The sequence below is a fragment of the Globicephala melas genome, chromosome 13, assembly GCF_963455315.2.
Source record: "Globicephala melas chromosome 13, mGloMel1.2, whole genome shotgun sequence".
In the NCBI taxonomy this organism is placed as follows: Eukaryota; Metazoa; Chordata; class Mammalia; order Artiodactyla; family Delphinidae; genus Globicephala; species Globicephala melas.
Genome location: NC_083326.1, coordinates 18,883,671 through 18,904,607, shown reverse-complemented (window position 1 = coordinate 18,904,607; position 20,937 = coordinate 18,883,671).

The window sequence follows — 20,937 nt, the reverse complement described above, 5'->3', positions numbered from 1 at the left end:
ACTTGTCTCAACAAAAACAGCAAAATATGTAAAAGAAGACCAGTACTACCATTGGACAGAAAAGTTATAGCAAGCATTCTTCAGAATATCCCATTGAAGATCACATTTTTATCATTTGCATGGCTCTATGTGAAGCAAAATGAAAGTGGTGTTATTAAAGAGTATGTGTATATGTATATGTATGTATCACAATATATGTATATATAAATAACATATTTATATGTATATATACATATGTGTATGTGTCACACATACACTTTTGTTTGGAGAGATTGTAGATAGAGTGTCTAAAAATTACCTTAGAAGCAAAAGAGAAAAACAATAATAGGAAGTTGTTCTTGCCTAAGATATAACATTATCTACATATTTATTGTACCTAGCTGAGTAGTCAGGTTTAATATAGTGATTCCATTATCAACAGATAGTTTATTTCATACCAAAGGGTCATTTTTTCTTCAGATATTTTTTCTATAAACCTTATGAAATCCTGAATTGAAAAGCCCCTTCAGATATTATCTTGGACTTGCTCTTAGGTGATGTTTCTATCAGCTGATATTCTAGTTTCCAGAGCAGCTGGTAAGGTGAGCTGCATCCTTTAGGAAGACGCTTGAACAGATCCCATTCCTCTGGCTGAAAGACTCTGTATTCATGGTACAGCAATCTTGAAATCTCAATTGCATTGTGTCATGAATTTCACTTTTTCCACTTGCTTAGTTGAACATACTAATGATGAAGCAGAGTGGCACATGGCTATTTTCAGGTCGTGGCTATTTTCTATATAATTCCACAGGGAATCAAAAGGAGCAGTAGCAGCTTCTGACAGCTTCAGCCATTTGGTGGCAAGAACCACGTGTAGTATTTAATCATTAATGTGTACACGGAAGGGGGTGAGTAGCAGTGCCTTAACCGCATGCAACAAAAACCATTTGCTTTCCAGAGAAAAACGTTCTCTACCCACCACAGGCTTCATTAGAAAAGACATATTAGGCCTATCTATGTCCCCGTCTTCTTCCTTTTTTTTTTTTTTTTTTTGATAACAATATAATTCAAATGGCAAAATGAAATAAATCAGGACACTGATTTTTTAAGTACTGGGAAATCTGATAGCTTGAAACATCAAGCCCCTTGCTTCTCTATTAGAGCATTTCCAATCTTAGATAATGTATATATGTCCTTTCACATCCCTCGACTGAGATTCCTGACATATTTTGGGTTTTTGAAGATTGAAGACAAGAACAGAACATTTGATAAATTTAGCATCCAGTAACCATGACTGGCATATTAAGAAAAATACTAAATAGCTGCTTTCTTTTTTTTTTTTTTTTTGCGGTACACGGGCCTCTCACTGCTGTGGCCACTCCCGTTGCGGAGCACAGGCCCCGGACGCGCAGGCTCAGCGGCCATGGCTCACGGGCCCAGCCGCTCCGCGGCATGCGGGATCTTCCCGGACCGGGGCACGAACCACGTCCCCTGCATCGGCAGGTGGACTCTCAACCACTGCGCCACCAGGGAAGTCCAATAGCTGCTTTCTTAATTGAGAAACATACGAAGTTGCTCTGGATCATGGACAGACAAAGAAATGCTCTGGTCTACTGATTATGGAACCTTTGATAGTTAGACATAGAAGGAGCTTTAGACAACATGCTTTTCAACCCCTCAGTTATATAGAGATGAAACTGAAAGATAAAGGGTTATATATATAAGGCAAAGTTTTCTCCCCCTTGGTTTCAATATAAAACAACTGAAACACCACTGAGAAGCTAAATCTACAAGGACTCCAAAAGATATTAATGTCTGTAAGGTTAATGGCCCAAATCCCGGAGTAAAATGATGTAGCACATTGTAATTTTCTGGACTTAGAAGACAGTTTACAACTTGCAACTGATAATCTTCACTTCAGCCCAGGTTCTGGGAAATACGCCTAGGTAGTCAGTTTCAAAGTGCTACAACAGGAAATGCCAAATGGATTTAAAAAGGAAAATTTGCAAGGTAATAAAAATGTTGTGTGTTGGATCACTGGTATTAAATGTAAGAAACTCAACATTCAGGAAGCTACGCTACAGAGACCTGGTCTAATTTTTCAAAATAATTTTGTATGAGATGCTTTTTAAGTTGGCAAAAGCCCAGCTATTGGAACATTTGATATCTCTGCTGTATAGGAAAGGTAGGATGCGAATGTACAAAGGCTTACGTTGATGTTACCAAGAGCAATGAGAGGGCTGAACAACTTAATAATAATATTACACTTAGGCTTGAAATTGTCTCTGCTAGCTCTGTATGATGCTAATAAATTAATGGGCTTTGAATTTGCGTGAGTACCATGCATCAGGGGAAATGTGGAATGTCAGAGTTAAGAAATCTGTCACTCAGTACTTTGAAGAGATTCTGAACCACCTGCAATATGGCATATGCTAAAAATTAGTCAGATTTGAGTTCCTAACCTAAAAAAAGTAAAACATTGACACTGCTGATGACACTTTAAACCTGCATTCCAATACCCAGCCCTAACTGCCTCTCCTGCCACTTAATTTGTTTATAAAAAGATTACTATTGTGTCAGTATGCTTATAAGACAATACTGGTAGCCACTATTTTCAGGATTGAATTAAGTGCGGTGATAGTGTAATTAAGATTTTTGCAGAAACTATTAATCTGCATGTTCTTTTAAGTCACAAATATACTAGGAGAGAGAACTGTTGTCCGGGGAAAATTTTAACTGAAATTTTCCTTGATCTTCTGTTTCTTAGGATGCATAGGGTTTGTGTTTCGTAGGCACTGTGGGATATCGTGTTTGTTTGTTGCTTTTTAACTGCGATGAGTTTCAATTAGATAAAGAAGAATAGACAAGTGGAACAGTCGCGAAAATTTTAAAAATGACTGCAGCAATTCTCAGTATAATGCATATGAAAATAAGTTTAAGCATTTGGATGATATTGTTTGAGATTCAATCCTGTGGATAAGAGAACAGATGAGAGTACATCCAAGCAAGAGATTCGAGGAATGTCAGAAAGTACTAATTATTCTCAAGAACTCTTAGAGGCAAAATGCAATGTTATTAATACATAAATATGTTTAAAACCCAAACTGGTAATACATCCTATGTGTATAGATCTTTTACTACCATAAAGACCAAATCCAGTAACAAATTAAATCAATGTAAAACTATAACCAAAAAAATTCTAATTAGCACTATTAAAATTATGTGATAGATGATATTTTATAAACTAAATTTGTGATACTGGCTTTAGTAGCAATAGATGTAATAACTTGTTTTATATCTACTTGATGTTTTTGAATTTGAACATGATGAATCATCATTTGAATTATAATTTCTAGAATTATTGCTGTATTTTTCTCTTTTAAAAATTATCTTGTTCTTTAAATATTCTTTTATATGTATAAAATAAGCTACAAGGATATATTGCACTGCACAGGGAATATAGGCACTATTTTACAACAATTTTAAATGGAGTAGAGTCTATGAAAATTTTGAATTGCTAGGTTGTACCCCTGAAACTAATATAAGACAGTAAATCAACTATACCTCAATAAAAAAATAAAATTTAAAAATAAAAAGATATTCTTTTATTATTTTGATAGACCAGAAAAGTAAATAAGCCATCCTTGAAATGATATTAAAATACTTTTAGGATGCAAAGATAAGTTATTCATTGTAGATTTTACGTATTACTTATGATCCGGTACAATATATACATGTAGGATCCCTGAACCACATCTACGTGTCATGGTGGACTTCTATCACAGTCATATATATTCTGTTGTGGGTCCTGTCATGGCTCAATTCTGCCCTCACTTCTTCTGTATGAACCATGGAGAAAATTTTGTACATTGTCACTGTAACATCCTGTGACCAGCTTGGGACAAACATTAAACAAAAATGAAAATAGTGACATTAAATTTGGGAATTTGACATATTTCCAAATATCAATTTATAAATTTTTATATACTAGTGTGAAGATGAAAACACAAAACATTAACCAAGCTGGCTGACACTGTAGACTCTATCACTGTGGTAGGCAGAATAGCGACTCCCCCTCAAATGTTCCTACCCTAATTACCAGACCCGTAAATATATTAACTTACACGGCAAAAGAGACTCTGTACATGAGATGGAGACATCATCCTGGATTATCCCAGTGAGTCTAATCTAATCACAGGTGTCCTTAGAAGTGGAAAATCTTTGCCTTCAGAGATCAGGGTGAGATGCAGCAAAGGAAGAAGAACTTGACCCAACATTTCTGGCTTTGAATATAGAGGAAGAGGTCATGTGCTAAGAAATGTGGTTGCCTACTAGACTCTGAGAAAGGCAAGGAAACCGATTCCTGCCTGGAACCTCCAGAACGGAATGCATTACAGTCAGCATGAGTGCTATGATAGGCTATAGAGAGAATGGAGGAACAAAGCAGGGCTTTTTCATTCTCCCTGGAGGTTTCCTGGTGATGGAAATGGAAAGGTCCAAACAACCAAGTCTTCCCATAGGGCCTGGTGGAAAAAGCACAAGAGAATAAGTGGGAAAATCCAGATGCTGGGTCTTGTTGGACCATCATACTATTTTTGCATCTTGCATCTTGAGAAAGGTTTTTAAACTCTCTGTGCTTTGGCCCTTCATCAATACAATTAAAGCATGTGTGTCCTCACCTTTGTTCTGTGAAGTCTCAGGGTTTTGTAAAGGAGTATCAGAGGCTACCATGGGCGAGGGGTTGAGGAAACGAGGCTCTAAGCACTGCTTCAACCACAGAAGTTTCACCAATGTCTTTTTCACTGATTGGCATTTATACACCTTAGAAAAAAAAAAAAGATTTCTGCTTTTAAAAGCCTAAAAATTTGATAATCACTGGACAACATTGATCTGTTATTGTCTCCAGGTCTAAGATCTGTGATTCAGAGTTTTTGTTTTGTTTGGCATTCCTTTTGTAGTTTCTCCTTTTCTTCTAATGCCATTATTGATTCTGGAGGCAACAGGGCCTTCCAGTAAGATCTGCATTCCATTTTCCTTGCATGAAAAGCCAGAAATAGCTATAAGGCGTAAATTCACCAGGAGCTTAGCATGCTTTCAATCACCAAGGAGAAATTCTTAAACTTAAATTCTAACCATTCCAGGTAGAAAGAATATAGGCAGAAATGAAATATACTACCTTGCATAGTAAATAATCAACTATCTGAGAGTACAATATTTTAGATTTCATGAGAGTCTGCTCTTCTCTCTTCTCTCTCGTGTATGTGATTACCCGCCTTCTGATCATTTCACTGCTCTTCAACATTTCCATAAAAATATAGGCCAGGAAATGAGGCAGTTGTATAACAAACACACTTAAACGTCATTTATTATTAGCAACTTTTCCTGAAAGTTAGAATGGAGAAAAGGTTGAAACTAGGAACTAATAGAACTTTGGGGTTATTTATCTTTTTCATTTGTTGATGCCTTGCTACTATTCAGTGAGCTGAACATGGATAATTGAGAGTCTGCCATCAAATAAGAGTCCTTGAAATTACAGTTTTAAATATAAATGATTGTAAAGTCAAATCATATACACACTACTAACTCGTAGTTATAACAGATGGATTCAGAGATATTTTTACTTATTCAGGAATATGTCATTTCCTTCTAGTCAGCCACCATTTATTTAGTTGCTAAGCGATTGGGGATATGAAGACATATAAAGTGGAGAAATAGTATCTTGCTTTCAAGAATATTAAGAATAAGTGAAGAAGAAAGTGAGAAAGAGGGAGACTGAGAAAGAGACAGAGAGATCAGATATATGATCCATAGTCTATAATTATGAAAACTCTTAACTTATAATAATTGAAAGATTGATTTGTAGAATAACTGGAAGTAGGCTCCTTAAGGAATAAGATATTGAAAAATAGAAAATTATTACTCAGAATTAAATTAGTATTCCAATTCAACATTTTTTGCTTTACTTAGAAACTTTCCGGCTTTGTTTCCATTTTAATGTTTGTTCATAATTTCATGAAATGTGCATTTGAAAATCTTTCCTTCCTTCCCCCTTTTTTCCTTCCTGTGGATGATTATGTGTTTGTCCAGTTAGTTAGTTTGTTTGTTTCTAGAAACTGTGTAAGGTGGCTATATCTCTCCGATAACCCCATCTGCTTCCTTTGGGTCTTTTTAAGATAGCTATCGGCCAATTATTACAACACAACACTGAAGTTTTATAATCTCACTTCTCTCAGCAGAATACCAAGATGATCTTTATTTACATAAGTTTTAAAAAGCACAGACCCATTACTCAATGATGGGATCAAAGATAAGATCATGAAGCAGTTACATCTCTGTTGTTTACTTTTGCTTATTCAATTTACTGTCTGTAAAACTTTAAGCATTCACAGGACAGTATGGGGTGAGGGTTCTGGTCTCTTTGGCTATTGTTTACAAGTAAAAAAATTTTGAGGCAATGTTCTAAGTAGGGAAATAAAGGAAATCTGCAGACATGAGAGTGGTCGGGCATCCCTCAGACAAAATCTAAAGGTCCATCTCCTCCCATGAATTGCCTCTGCTTTTGCCTGGAAGAGGAACACACCGCTTTCTTGTTTTCCCATCCTCCGCTGGTCCTTCAGTTCCTGTGATCTATGAGAATTATGCCAATAGGTATTGTACATCCTGGATCAAGGCTCCCTTTGGCGCTATTCTGAATCATTTCTGGAGTCTTTTACTTTCCTATTGTGGAAGCTTAAGCCTGCTATTTGGAAACTCCGATTGTATTCTCTGTCATCTCTGTTTCTTAAGTACTTTTTATTGCAATGGAACTGGAAGTTGTTATACAATTTGAACAGTACTTTGTAGGAATTTCCAGTCTTCTATTTTCACCTTTGCTTTTATAAAAACTTCAGTCAACATTTTATTGTGCTGTTGCCTACAAAAGTAACATAATAGCCCATTAAAGGATATCTGTTTTTGAAAAATAGGTTCTGGGGCTTCCCTGGTGGCGCAGTGGTTGGGAGTCTGTCTGCCGATGCAGGGGACACGGGTTCGTGCCCCCGTCCGGGGGGATCCCACATGCCGCGGAGCGGCAGGGCCCGTGAGCCATGGCCGCTGAGCCTGCGCGTCCGGAGCCTGTGTTCTGCAGCGGGAGAGGCCACGGCAGTGAGAGACCCGCATACAGCAAAAAAAAAAAAAAAAAAAAAAAAAAGGTTCTGTGCTGATGAGAAATACCATATAACATTACAGTAATTTTTTAATACTCTTTGACTAGTACTTCTCATCAAAATAGAGGAGCAAAGCAATGCTTATTTTCAAAAGTGAGCATGTAGGGCTGTGAAAACCATCTTCTTTTTAGAAGAAGGGGCATTGCCTTCATTATATCATAAGGTATATTTATTATATATTCTGTTACCTAAAACATTGTTACAAGTTAGCACTTCTATTGATAGAGAAAAAATAGTTGGGGAAAAAAACTATTGCCTTTGATGAAAGGTGGGAAAGTTGGATAATTGAAGAGAAATATACAAGCATCATATGCTCATCATAACGTGAAATGATCTTCCAATGTGTTTCATTATTGTTTTATTGTCCTAAATGGTTACCAGTAGATTTTCAGTTCTCAGAGGGCATGAGACCATGAATATTAAATTTATTCACTTATTTTGTCATCTTTTCCTTTACCAAATAATGCCTAACTTTTGTTGAACATTCATTCAGTCATTGTTAAGGAACTTGCATGTGAATTACAAGATATATGATTTGGGGCAGGACACTAATCTCTCTGTGCCTGCTTCTTTATCATTAAATCTGGGTGGAATCATAGTCCTTTCCTCATAGCTTATAGGATTCTTGCAATGATTAACTCTAAGACTTTGAACAAAATATATAGAACAGGGTTGGCACTTAGGAAGTGCAAGTAAATATTACCTTATAAAGAAATTCTTTTAATTTGCCCCAAAACCCTCAAAGTAATTATCATCCTTATCAATAAGTATCATTTCCAGATGCAGATATCGAGATTCAGAGAAGTTACTTCCCTACCTAGAGTCTTCCAGCAGAAAGGCAGTCTGGCTAGGATTTAACTCCTAGACCCCACTGATATTTTCTCTCATTTCCTGAGCAGCTACTATGCAGAAGTGCTTTCCAGGTTTTAAAGACACAGCATAAAATAAAGTTTTAGTGGGATGAGTCCAAGTTTGACAGGCAGCCGAAATGGTAAGATGGTGGCTTGGTCACTTATAGTGGGACCTTGTTAATTAATCTCTCTGAACTTCACTGTCTTTCTTTATTAAGACAGTGAAGATTGTAATAACTACCTTCCAATCCTGATATTGCTGTGTATATTGCATGGGACAAAATATGTTGTGTGGGGTGCCTAAAAAGTGTGCTAAAATTAAATTTTAGAAAATAGTTATTCGTCATCAACATATAGTACTCTACCAGGTAAAGAAAATACAATGTGGGCAAGGCGGGCACTTTGTGCCCTTATGAAGCTTGTATTCTATGTGCGAAGACCAATTTTAAACTAATTACAGAATGAACTATAGAAACACAATTTTGATAAGTATCATGAAGAAGTACAGATTAATGAGCTTGTGTAATGGAGGGAGCAGGTCTAGTGTGTTGGTCCAATGATTGGGGAAACAAAAGTAATATGGTGAGCTAGACACAGGAAAATCAGGTTTTCGTTAAGGTATAGAACAACAGCTATGACTAATTGTACGTTTAAAATTAAGTGTAACTTTGTCCTGTCTCCTGAGATACTCAACCATTAATTGAAGAACCATCTGTGAAAGGGAGCTTTACCCACTACGGATATATTTTTGTCCATTTCCTGGACTCTTAGAGATATTGATTTACTATTGGAGTTACAGAAATGAGGAACTTCCTAATCGTGACTACATTTGATTGGGTCACAAAAAACATTCAACCTATTACCTGTGGAAATGGCAGACATTGATGCTTCCGTTTTCCATCAAAAGGGTACTTCAAGGTGTCCTTTCTGCTTTCCTCATCATTCAAGCAATAACGCAAACTCCTTTTTAGATAAAGAAAAGTCTTTTTCTTTACACTACGACAGCTAACTCAATTTCAAAATCCTAGAGTGATGCAAGAATATTGAATTTAAAAAATGTATTAGTTAACTGTTTAATATTAATACCTACTAAAACAAAATAAGTGCTGGAAATTTTATAGCAATCTTATTCTGAATATTGAGCATGAATGTTCTCTAAAACTGAATATATATAATTTTTTCTAGTAGCTCCATGAATTATATCTGTTCTACTCTGTGATGGGATTATGGCATAAGCTCTTAAGAAAGGAGCTATATTATATGTCACTTTTAAAATTTTAATAAATGTAATTTAATCAGACCGTGGAATGAAGTAAAAAAAACTTTGTTTCCTTTGCACATGATTACAGTTGAATGAAAGAGAATATAAACGGTTTATAAGGGTTTATAACTTCAGTAACTGGATTTCTACATTACTATAATAATGAATGACAAAAGATAAAAATAACCACATTTATTGGACTGGAGGATCTTTTCTTGAGATATTTGATTTCTTTATTACATTTTTAAAGGAATTTTCCTTTTGAAATTTTGTTGATTGATAATTTAATTTTTTTCAATAATTAAAATTGTTTATAATGCGTGAAATTTATTAAAAATAAAATCAATGCATATTGTTATTACCCAGAAAGAGCCACTGTTAAAATTGGAGTAAGTTCAGAAAGTTCCTAGGATCATGCAAATAAACTGATAACATTGTACAAACTATTCGTTTATGATTTATAAAATTTCCACTTGGGGTTATGTCTCCCCTTTCATTCTTAATGTTGCTGTTTAATCATTTCTCCTTTCTTTTCTAATAATCCTTGCTTCAATGGAGACTATTTTATTGGTATTTTTCCCCAAAAGTAGTATTTTTTTTTTTGGGTCAGATCATTTTTGTGTTTCACTACTTTCTGTCTTGAAACATTCCTTTTTCCATACTTTATACTTACTACACCTTTTCAACCAACTTACGTTGAACTTCTAACATTTATTTCCAGTCTTTCTTATGCATTTAAATAAATATATGCTTAGACATATATATATATATACTTCAATATAAGATTTTAATTGCATTCCACAATTTTTTGTTATTTAGTACTTACTAATTTTTTGTTTAAAAAATTGTGATTACTTTATTTCACCCCAGTTTTAGAAGAGCATTTACATTTTTAAAGATTTAAAAAAATTTTTATTTCAAAATTAAATTGTTATGAGAGGAAATGTTCTGTGTCACAGTAATGTTTTGAAATTTGTTGAGACCTTTCTGAGAGCTTATATTGCCATTTAGTAAAGGTATGTTAATGAAAAATTAAAATGTATATTAATATAAGTTGATTTTTTAAAATATATATTCTCTATTCATTAGGCTCAGTAATAACTATCATTTAAATTTTGATAGTTTTATTGTAGCATTGAACATTACTTTGTTCTGAAAGGTCTGTTTCTTATAAAACTGTATTTTTAAAAAATCCGCAATAATTATAAATTTGTCAATTTATTTTGTATACATAAGATTTTACTTTGCATATTTGCTTTTGTGTTATTGTTTAAAAAGCATCAAATTGGATAAAGCAGGACTCATTCTAACAATAAAAAGAGCTATTCAACAAGAAATAGTAGTATTTGTAAATTAAATACAGTATGTTCTGATTGTGCTAATCATGGCTTTTTTAGATAGTATTTTCATGCCATTTAATTGCATATATTTTTTATTTCTCTTTTTTTGTTATAGGGCATAGTGTATCATAGCATAGTTTATAAGGTGTTCATATGCAGAGTACATACCCTGGGAATTTTGTATCCAGTTTGAAAATATTGTCTTAAACTTATCATTTATAGATATATTAAACTAATTTCTGTCATATTTTTTCTGCTTCACATTTTCATTTTTTTGTTTTTTTCATTTACTCTCCTATTTTTAATGTCTATTATTTATCCACTATTTCTAGATTTATGTAAATGCCTAATAATATTTTCCAATGGTTTTTTAATATTGCCTATTATTTACCTTTTTCTTTTTTAAGATCTCTAGGATTTAAAAAAACATAAAGGCCTAGTGATATATTTTTCTATTCAGTGTTTTTCTCCTACAAAAAAATTCTACCCAAATTTAACATTCTCCCTTTACTTCTTTTAGCTAGGCACCTTGTTATTGTGGTCCAGAATTTTGTTTTACTTTTCCTAACCATAAAAAAATACAACATTATTTTTAAGTAGAGTTAATTTAGCTTATCAACCCATATCATTTCTTGTACAATTCTTTCTTTTGTCTTGGACTTTCTCTATTCACTTTTACCTAGTTTTGTTTCGTTGTTTCTGATTCTTTCACAGAATTTATATTTATTTTTAAGGGATACTGTTCCCTCATATATCTCTTTGAGCTTCCTAAACTTAGTTGTTTTAATACTTTGTCAGACTGATTCAGAGAATGAACTTTTTCTGGAGTGAATTCCTATTTCAACTGTTGAATTTTTTTTTGGCTAATCTTCAGCATCTTATTTCTTATTTAGTTTTGGATTTTGAATTGGATTATTAAATATATAAGTGTATTAAAACCTGAAATCATACAACTATAAATAAAAATGTTAAGTTGATGAATTTCTCTAAAAGAAAGCAATGGAGCTTTAAAAGAGGTTGAAGTCCCAAAGATGAATCAACTCTCCAGAAGTCCACAAAGCCTGCAGGGTGATTAGAGAGTGAAGATGGTCTGTATTAAGGACACACAACTGTGGAGAAATCTGAGGAAAATACCAAATATGTATAAGAGCACACAGTTATCCAAATGCCAGTTGAAGATATTTATTCAATCACTATACCTCCCATACTCACAAATGGGGTATTGAATCTAAAATAGGGTTTATGTTCATTTGTCTAAACTACCAGCTTTAAAAAGGACTCCCCTTCTCCAAATTTCAACACTGTAATGCCATGAAAGCAATGATTTGTTCATATAAAGACCCAAAGCGGGTGTTCTTTGTAGGCAGACAGCTTTCTTCCATATAACAATCTGAGCCATACAGGTTCTTTCACACGAGGTCCCACCTTCCCTGGGAAACAGTCTCTACACAGCGGGCAGATGGGAATGGGAGAGTGGAGAAGACCCAGATGTCTCTTACACTTCCCAGTCTGATCTCTGTCTAAGTCATCTGTGATGCAAGAACTTTATGAATTATTATCCCTGATTGGACATCTGGACAGCCTTCTAGAAACAAGTGCCCACTGTGAAAAAGGGGGCATTATTTCTTATTTGACAGCTTGCTGACTGTGCCACAAGGCCCTCAAAACTAAGAAAATTTTGTCTGTGGACATGGCTTAAGTAGCAACACCTTTTTAAACAGAAAAACTTTTAACTTACCCCATTTCACACTACCGATACTGGTGAAGAGGGAAAAGTTGCTCGTATAACTTCTGTTTTCTAGGAATTTGTTATCTTCCTAAACAATTCTCATAAGAATGCATTTTAAGAACATGTCTCAAATGAACTTACCGTACATTGTAAATCATCGATAATGAAAAAGAGTTAAACAAAATATCAAATTTTCACTTGGAGGAAAACTCAGTTAATTTAAACAAAAACTTTGATTCTCCTACCATGAGGGTAATTGGGTAAGTGTGAACACCTGAGAAGAAAGTTTCTGTTTCCAGAGATTCTGTCATTACACAGGTAATGATGATGCCACATGACTACCACTATTATTTTATTCCTCTTTGGGGAATCAGTCTTTTTCCTATGGTTAATGACAAGACCATATGCAAACCTTGTAGATAGTAGAGATTTTTAGAAGATGGGCTTTTTTGTGATTTACTTAAATTTATTTCCATCAAATGCATTTGAGGTAAGAAAGGTCTAACAAAAATTCTTGAAATTTATTCTCAAAGCTGTCTTTAAAAAAATGTAGCACAAATACACAAAAAGTTTGTTGCCTAAATACATCTTGTCATCTATCCCCTCAACACAAAAGTATGTACACACTCAGTAGAGTATGAATTATTTTATAATATGCTGATTTTCCCTAGTATTATCTTCCAAGCCTCAAAATTTCACTTCTAACAGATCTATTTCCCATTTTGAACAGTTATTCTCATCCTTTAGCTGTTCAGTGGCAATTTAATGGTAATTTAAAATTTAAGAAGTAATTATAAGGAAAAATTGAAATAGTGGTCTTCACATTACTCACCGTATAAGTTAATTTTCAAAGTAAAAAAAATATTTTTCATAGTAACAGTTTATCTGACAGAATTTCCCAATATAAAATGCATATGAAATATTAATGCTAAAAGCTAAAGAAACGGTAATGGGAACTTTTGAGAACTTAAAGCTAATTATCATGATTAATTTAGCTTCACCTCTAAGCAATACTAAAATGTACCAAATGTGGACACCATTATCACTCATATTTTGTCTTTGTTAAAGGTTAGTATTTTTAGTACGAATGCCCTGAGTAGCCTATATTTCTATTGCGTTATTTTCAAAGTGGTACATTTTGGAGGTGATTCTGTCTAAATGGAAGCGCTTTATTTGTGTAATTTATTTTTATATCCTGACTTTGTGCTAATACTGGGGAGATACAAAGCTGACTTGCTGTGTGGATAACATTCCTGTGTACCGCTACAGGTATCTGACTTGTTCACTCGTAGCTAAGATGAAACGTGAAAGTATAGGAAACTAGGAAGATCTGAATTCTAACTGCATTTCCCTGAATTAGTTATGCCGTTAGGCAGCCAACTCAGTTCTCTGCATCTCCTTCCCTCACAAGTTTGTCAGGATGATTAAAATATATATATATATATATATATATGCATATATGTATATATATACGCATATACTGTTTACAATTGTATTTTTATTACAAATTTGGTTCCTCATTGACACTAATTTGTAATTGTCCAATTTTCTCATTAGTATACATGATCAAGAATTAAGTGCCCATTCTCCAACCATACCCTCTCCCACTTTTTCCTAAGAAGAATAAACACTAAGTTGTTATAAATCATATCTAGTAATTTTGTCAAATCAGAATACAGCATTTATGTGGAAGGTTTGTAACTGCATAGTTTTTTTGTTTTGTTTTGCTTTTTGTTTTTGCGGTACGCGGGCCTCTCGCTGTTGTGGCCTCTCCCGTTGCGGAGCACAGGCTCCGGACGCGCAGGCTCAGTGGCCATGGCTCACGGGCCCAGCCGCTCTGCGGCATGTGGGATCTTCCCAGACCAGGACACGAACCCATGTCCCCTGCATCGGCAGGCAGACTCTCAACCACTGCGCCACCAGGGAAGCCCGACTGCACAGTTTTAATTATATTAATGCGGTAATTTCATTCACTTGTATATATAATTGTATGCTGACTAATGCATATATTACACATTTCTTTCAAGACTATAGAGAATGAAAGAGTGTAAAGAACACTTACTCCAAAGCAAATAATTTCAATTTGGAAACTTGCACAGTTAAGAGATCACAAAAATGTTAACAAAACACATAAAAAATATTAAGCACTCACTCTTTGCTACTTCCTTCCACCTGTAATCACTTTTAATCACCACAATAGTCTTATTAACTGTTATCATTAGTTTTTATTTTATTTGAAAAGAATATTTCATGTGTGTAAAATTTGATTAATCAGAATCATTGAATCATGGTGCACTTCCAACACTGATCCAAGAATGACCATTTAAAAAAATTTACTTGATATTTATTCATTGTAAATATAATAAGTACCTACAAATTCACCACTGCAAATAGGAGATTTGCCCCTCACCCTATCTACCTCCTTATAGAAATAAACACCTCCGGAATTCCATGTCAATCATATAATTTGTTTTTTAAAAAAATAATTACTGTTTCAAAATCTCCACAAATGAAAAATACCCCCAAATATTATATTCTTTATTTTATTTGTTTTTATATTCAATAAAATGTATCATGCTGTCACTTGTTAAAATTATTTTTTTCCCATTTTAACATTAGGCTAAGATTCATCCATACTGTTGCATATTACTATGTAGTGAATGATTTTGTATAATAGCCCTATATTTGAATATGCAGCAGTTTTTTTCATCAGTTCTCCTTTTGGTGGACATTCTGGTTGTTTCTAGGTTATTGCTATTGTGAATAATTGTTGTTATTACTTTTCTTTTCTATATAAAGGGTTGTATACATTGTATTTGTACTTGGCAGGGAATTCCTGGTAATATGCTATTTGAATGTCCAAATTTTAAAAAATAAAACCAAATGATTTTCCAAAGTGGTTGCGTCTAATGCTTCCACTGACAATAAAACCAAGTGACTGCACGTGTGCTCTCCCATTCGATATTCAGACTTTAATTGCTGTCCATCAAATGGATGAATATTGTATCTCAGTATCGTTCATATATGCATTTCCCTGATCATTCATACTCTTCAGGATCTTGTCACATGTTTAGAAGTCAAGTATGTTTCCCTCTTGTGAGATATTTATTCATATATTTCCTTTTTTCCATTGAATCTGAACTTTTTAAAATTCACTTCTAGGAATTATTTTCTGTTTATTTGTTGTTTCTATGTCACGGACATTTTTTCCATTTATAATTTGCTTTTTAATTTTTTTTAAATGTCTTTCATTAAGCAAAACTTTCAATTGTATGTAGTCATATATATGATTTTATTTTTTATTTATGGTCAACACTTTTCTTACCTTTATTGTGTACTAAATGTTTTCATTTTTTAGCACGTCTGGAGTTTATTTTTCTACATGGTGTGAATTAGGAATTTGGTTATACAATTTATCTATGAATAATTATCTTTTCCATCTTTAGTTACTGAATAGATTCTCTTTTTTTCTAAAAAAAATTGCACATCACTTGTCATATACCAAAATCCTATAAATTGGAATAATTTTTTGACTCTTGATCCTATTCCATTTTTCCACATTGCCCAACCCTGCCTAAATAATATGATTTTCATTATAATAAGTCCTTAATACATCCTCGTGTATGGTAAGGGAAATACCCTCCCCTCGACCCTTCAGTCCAGACATTTTTGTTTCTGAAGAAGCTCAGAATCCAGTATGTTCACTTCCTTTTGAAATAACTCGCTCCTTGACTGTCTTATTTTTTTCAGCTTTACTGTATAGCCACCCCTGTGTCAGCTACCCTTTCATCAATGTTTATTGGGAATGAAATCGCTCAGGAGTTCAGTCTCAGTGAGCTCTGGGGAAGCTCAGCTCTCCATGCTGGCACAGGGAGCCAACGATCAGGCCAGCGACGCATCATAGAAGAAGCAGGCCTCTGGTTTAGACCTCTAGGGCCGTTTTATAGATGACGCAATCGAGGTTCCGGGAGGAGAAGTCTGTTCATGGTCACATATCTATTAAGTAGAACAGACAGAGTAGCTGACTTCCTGACTCCTTTGACCCTCAGCTTGCATTTCTAATACCTCTCACTATTTTATTTCTAAGAAAATACTATTCTGTAAATAGGAATGGTAATTTTCTCTGATATCAAAGTACAACAGCCAAGAAAATTGCTGAATATGATGATTAGATTTTCAGTAAGTAAGCAATTGAGTGCCATAGCTATCAAGACGTCAGTGCTTCTACATTTTTAGATTATTTTCATGTCTCGTTGGTTTCTGCCAAAACTGAAATCTGACTTTCAATCATAAGGCAGCAAAATGGCAGGGTGGGGTGGTGATTTGTTAGTTCATTTTTTTACTGTTCTTTTCTAGGTTTTTTTTTTTTTTTTTTAATAATTTGAGGCCATGTGTAAGGGTAAAATAAACCAATGACATGGGGGCTAAATAGTCAATCCAATTTCTGAAGATGAAGAGGTTGTACTTTTGAAATTCATGTAGAGGGATAGCTAGGGAGTTCAAAATCATAAAATTTCTCTCTGCAGTTCTCAGCTTTAGAGACGGAGATGGTATTAATCTTTGAGAAATGTGCTTTTTCATCTTGGCTAGTTTTTCTTCCCGAGTACAAAATGGTAAAATAAAACAAGACAAAAAAAAGGAGAAGAGAAGTATCTTTGTTTCTTAGGAAATAATGTTCTTACCACTTTACCAAGGCTCAAATTGCTTTTTATTTTGTAGACTAGAATCTGGAAAAAGAGTGTAATGCTGCAGGCTGTTAGTGAAGTGTCTGATAAGGCAGAATTTTATAAGTGTGCTAGGCTGATATAGTCCAGCTTGTCAACATAGCAGGACACAAGTGGTGCTATGTATGAAGGGACTGAATCTGTGCCTGGGGATGGTGCCTCCTACCTGTATGATCTGAGAGGTTTTTTAGGACGAATGTGGAAAATAAATATGAAAAATACACAACTGTGAAAGTTGTGGCCGAGTGCACAAAAAGTTTTCTTAAGAAACTAGAAAAAAAAACAATTAATTCTTTTTAATTAGGAGGATTTTAATCAACACTGCCTGCCTTAACAGATCTGTAGCTCTAGGTTGGACAGGAGCCTAAGCATCGTGCCACCTTGAGGCTTAGATGTGCATAGCTGTGACTGGTGCACTTGAGACTAACACCTGACTAAAACAAACATTTTGTAGGAAGGATAGAGAAACCTTGTTGAAGAGACCACAACATAAAGAGAGGCAGCCAGACCAGATAAAGTTAACCTAGGACCAAGTCTTTTACTTGAATTTATCCCAGGTCTTAATATTAGACATGTTTTGGGTGAGGAAAATAGAAAGGGATATGGCAGACAAAATGTCATTGTTGGCATAAATATTACTATTTCACATATAATATTTGAGTCTGGAATAATAGAAGATCCCCTCCTCTTTAACTCAGACCACTGTGCAGCCACAGCCCTCAGGGGATCTGGAGACAGAGGTCCCCAGTAGAAGCCCTCCTAGCAGAGTCCTGGACCGCTCAGCAGAAATGATGGTCCCTGGCAGAGACAGCAATGTGCCCAGGGTCTGCAGGAGGTGACAGCAGCCACCAGAGGGAGCGCTGATGCCTTTTGAACCCACTTGGTGCCCTTGAGAGCTAAGGTCCAGGCGCATTTGAAATCCTCCCAGGGAGACTTCTCAGAACTCAAGGGAAGGTTTTCTTCAGGAGTTGAGCTAAGCTGGGGTGGGCAGAGGCCAGAGCCAGTGGCTTTGGCTTCTTTCGAGACTCAGGGACACTTGACACCTGGAGAAAATGGAAGACTAAAAAGCATTCCCTTTCTTTTCTTCTCCTCCTTTCCCTAGCCCTTCAGCCTAGATCTTTTGCCTAACTTGTCTAGAAACTTGTCATCGCTGCCTTCTTTCATTATTTTATGATGATGGTTCAGTAATGAGAGAAATATCACAGCCACGTGTGCAAATAGAAGGCTTACTTCAACACATTGACAGAATCAATTGTGAACTCAGCATTTTCATTGTATATTGATTCAACACGGAGTATTTTAAAAGGTTGATTTTTATCTTGATTTTCATAAAAGTAAGAAAATATAAAGTGGGTTTTTTTTTCAACAAAAGAAACCTAAAAATGCCCAACATTGCTAAACAACATACAAGAACTAATAGCTAAACTGTAAAAGTCTATCAGAAATAATCTGCAGAGTAAACACATTAGATTGGGAGAAGACAAATAGAAACCAACAAACATCTTAGAAATTCCATAAAACCATTTAATCATCACAAATAAGCTGTGGAGATAATTCTCAGAGGAGTATTTCAGAAAAAAATATGCTCCCCATGTGGATCCATTGATCATCAACAGGACTAAAATATTTGATGTAAAACTGACCAGCGGAGACACAACTCCATTGAAGCACAGTAGGGAGATCATTCAGACCATTTTCATTTGTCCTTTAAGCCACGGTTTCTTAAATAAAATTATACTTATATTCAAATCCAGTAGAATTTTTATTTCATCCTTATTTTAACAAAACAGGATTGCTGTAATTTAGAAAATATCTTCCTTACAAGTGTATCTTATTACCAATAACACACTTAGGAGCATTGGTAAATTGAGTATATATTAGTCACCTAACGTGTGGTAATAGTCTGCCATATTTTCCAGAAAAATATTTCAGGAGGACAGGGGTTAAATTAATCAGTAAACATGTGAATTTGAGACTCTTTTATAAGCTTTAAAATCTGCTGTGTTGTTAGCACTATAATAGCTTCTGGGATGTTAATAACACAAGAACAGATTTCATCTAAGCCTATGATGAGCTTGACACTTATTTAAGAAGACAACACAACATGAAGAAAAACAGCATATAAAAGCTGACAATAAGTGTAAAATATGTGGAATATTTTGATGTTAAAGGGAAACAAAAGAATTGCTAAGAGTCATATGAGCTTGGTCTTAAAAAGGTTTGAAGAAATAAATCAAATGCTTGGGGAATGACACAAGTTTCTTTCATCTGGGTCTATCTGCATAAAGTGGAGGAGAGCTATACTGAGAAGGTAGGTAGGTGTCAAAGTCTTCATTCAGGCACTCGCCTTCTGAGGCAATGCATACAGAATATCCTTATAAACTTATAATCGTTTTACAAATCTGTGCTGTTATTATTATTGGACTCTAATACTAGTAATAACAGTTACTAAAGATAATATTATTCTAAGACCTCATCCTTGCTTTAGCTTAATTTTTGATCTGATCTTTTATTATGAACCTGCAATATTTTCTTTGTAAACATTTTTTACTTTTGTAATTTAGCATTATGTTCTTTCTACTAAATTACATGTCTGGATGTGTGTGTATATGTATTAGTTAGGATTCTCCAGAGAAACAGAACCAATATCTATGTCTATATTTCCTGTATATGTGTATATATGCACACACTTATGTATACCTATATATGTGTGTGTGTGTGTATATATATATATATATATAGAGAGAGAGAGAGAGAGAGAGAGAGAGAGAGAGAGTTATTATGAGGAATTGACTTATGCAATTCTGGAGGTTGACAAGTGACATGATCTGCAACCTGTAAGCTGGAGACCCAGGAAAACCAGTGGTGTAAATCAAAGACCAATGGTATAAATCCAAGTCCAAGGGCAGAAGTTGAGAGTAGATGTTCTACTTCGATCAGTGAGGCAGGAAAAACGGTGCGAACTCCCCCTTCCTCTGTCTTTTGCTCAGTTCAGGTCTCAGAGGGTAGGTAGAAGGATGGCTACCCACACTGGGCGGGGGTGGGGTTACTTTATGGAGTCCACAGATTCAAACGCTGATCTCATCTGGAATCATGCTTGCAGACGCCCAGGTACAATGTTTAATCTGGGCATCCTCTGGCCCACTCCAGTTGACACATAAAATTAACCATCATGGTTCACTCTAATACAGCTTTTCTTCACTGAAGGTAATAATTAAAATTTTAGTCCAATATCTGCCTATTTACTACAGACTATCATTGGAACTGGCAAATCTGAGAAGTGACCCTGGACCTAAATTTTGCCAGGAGCCCAGCCTCCTGTTCTCTTATCAGTCGGGTCCTGACTTGCCACTGGATAGTAACTTAAGGAAGGATCCTAGTAAGGGCAGCAGAAAATAGCTTTCTTGTGCAGGCATAATTTGTGTCATGTTGCTTCTTTAACACACATTCCTCTTCCTATTATCATCTTAAATTCGATTTAAAAATCTATATAGACTGCTCTTCATTTAACCTAGAATCACTTTATCTAAAACGTTTGGGCATGAGACCAGGACAGCATAAAATGAAGTTTACTTAATTCCCAGTTCTTGCTAAATCTATAGTTTATGGCTATGTGATTATAAAATTAAAGATAATTAGATAAAATATTTCTCATGTCCAAACCCTAGTTAGCTATAAAAAATAAATAATGAAATTTTAAATAAAATATAATCTGCAAACTACAATCTGAATGCAGCATCTCATAAATACACTTTACTCTGAAAAAGTGATCCACCCATTTCCATTTCTTCCCCTCTTAAAATGAAAAAAAAAAAAGAGAGGAAACAGATGCCTTAAAAATAAATTAA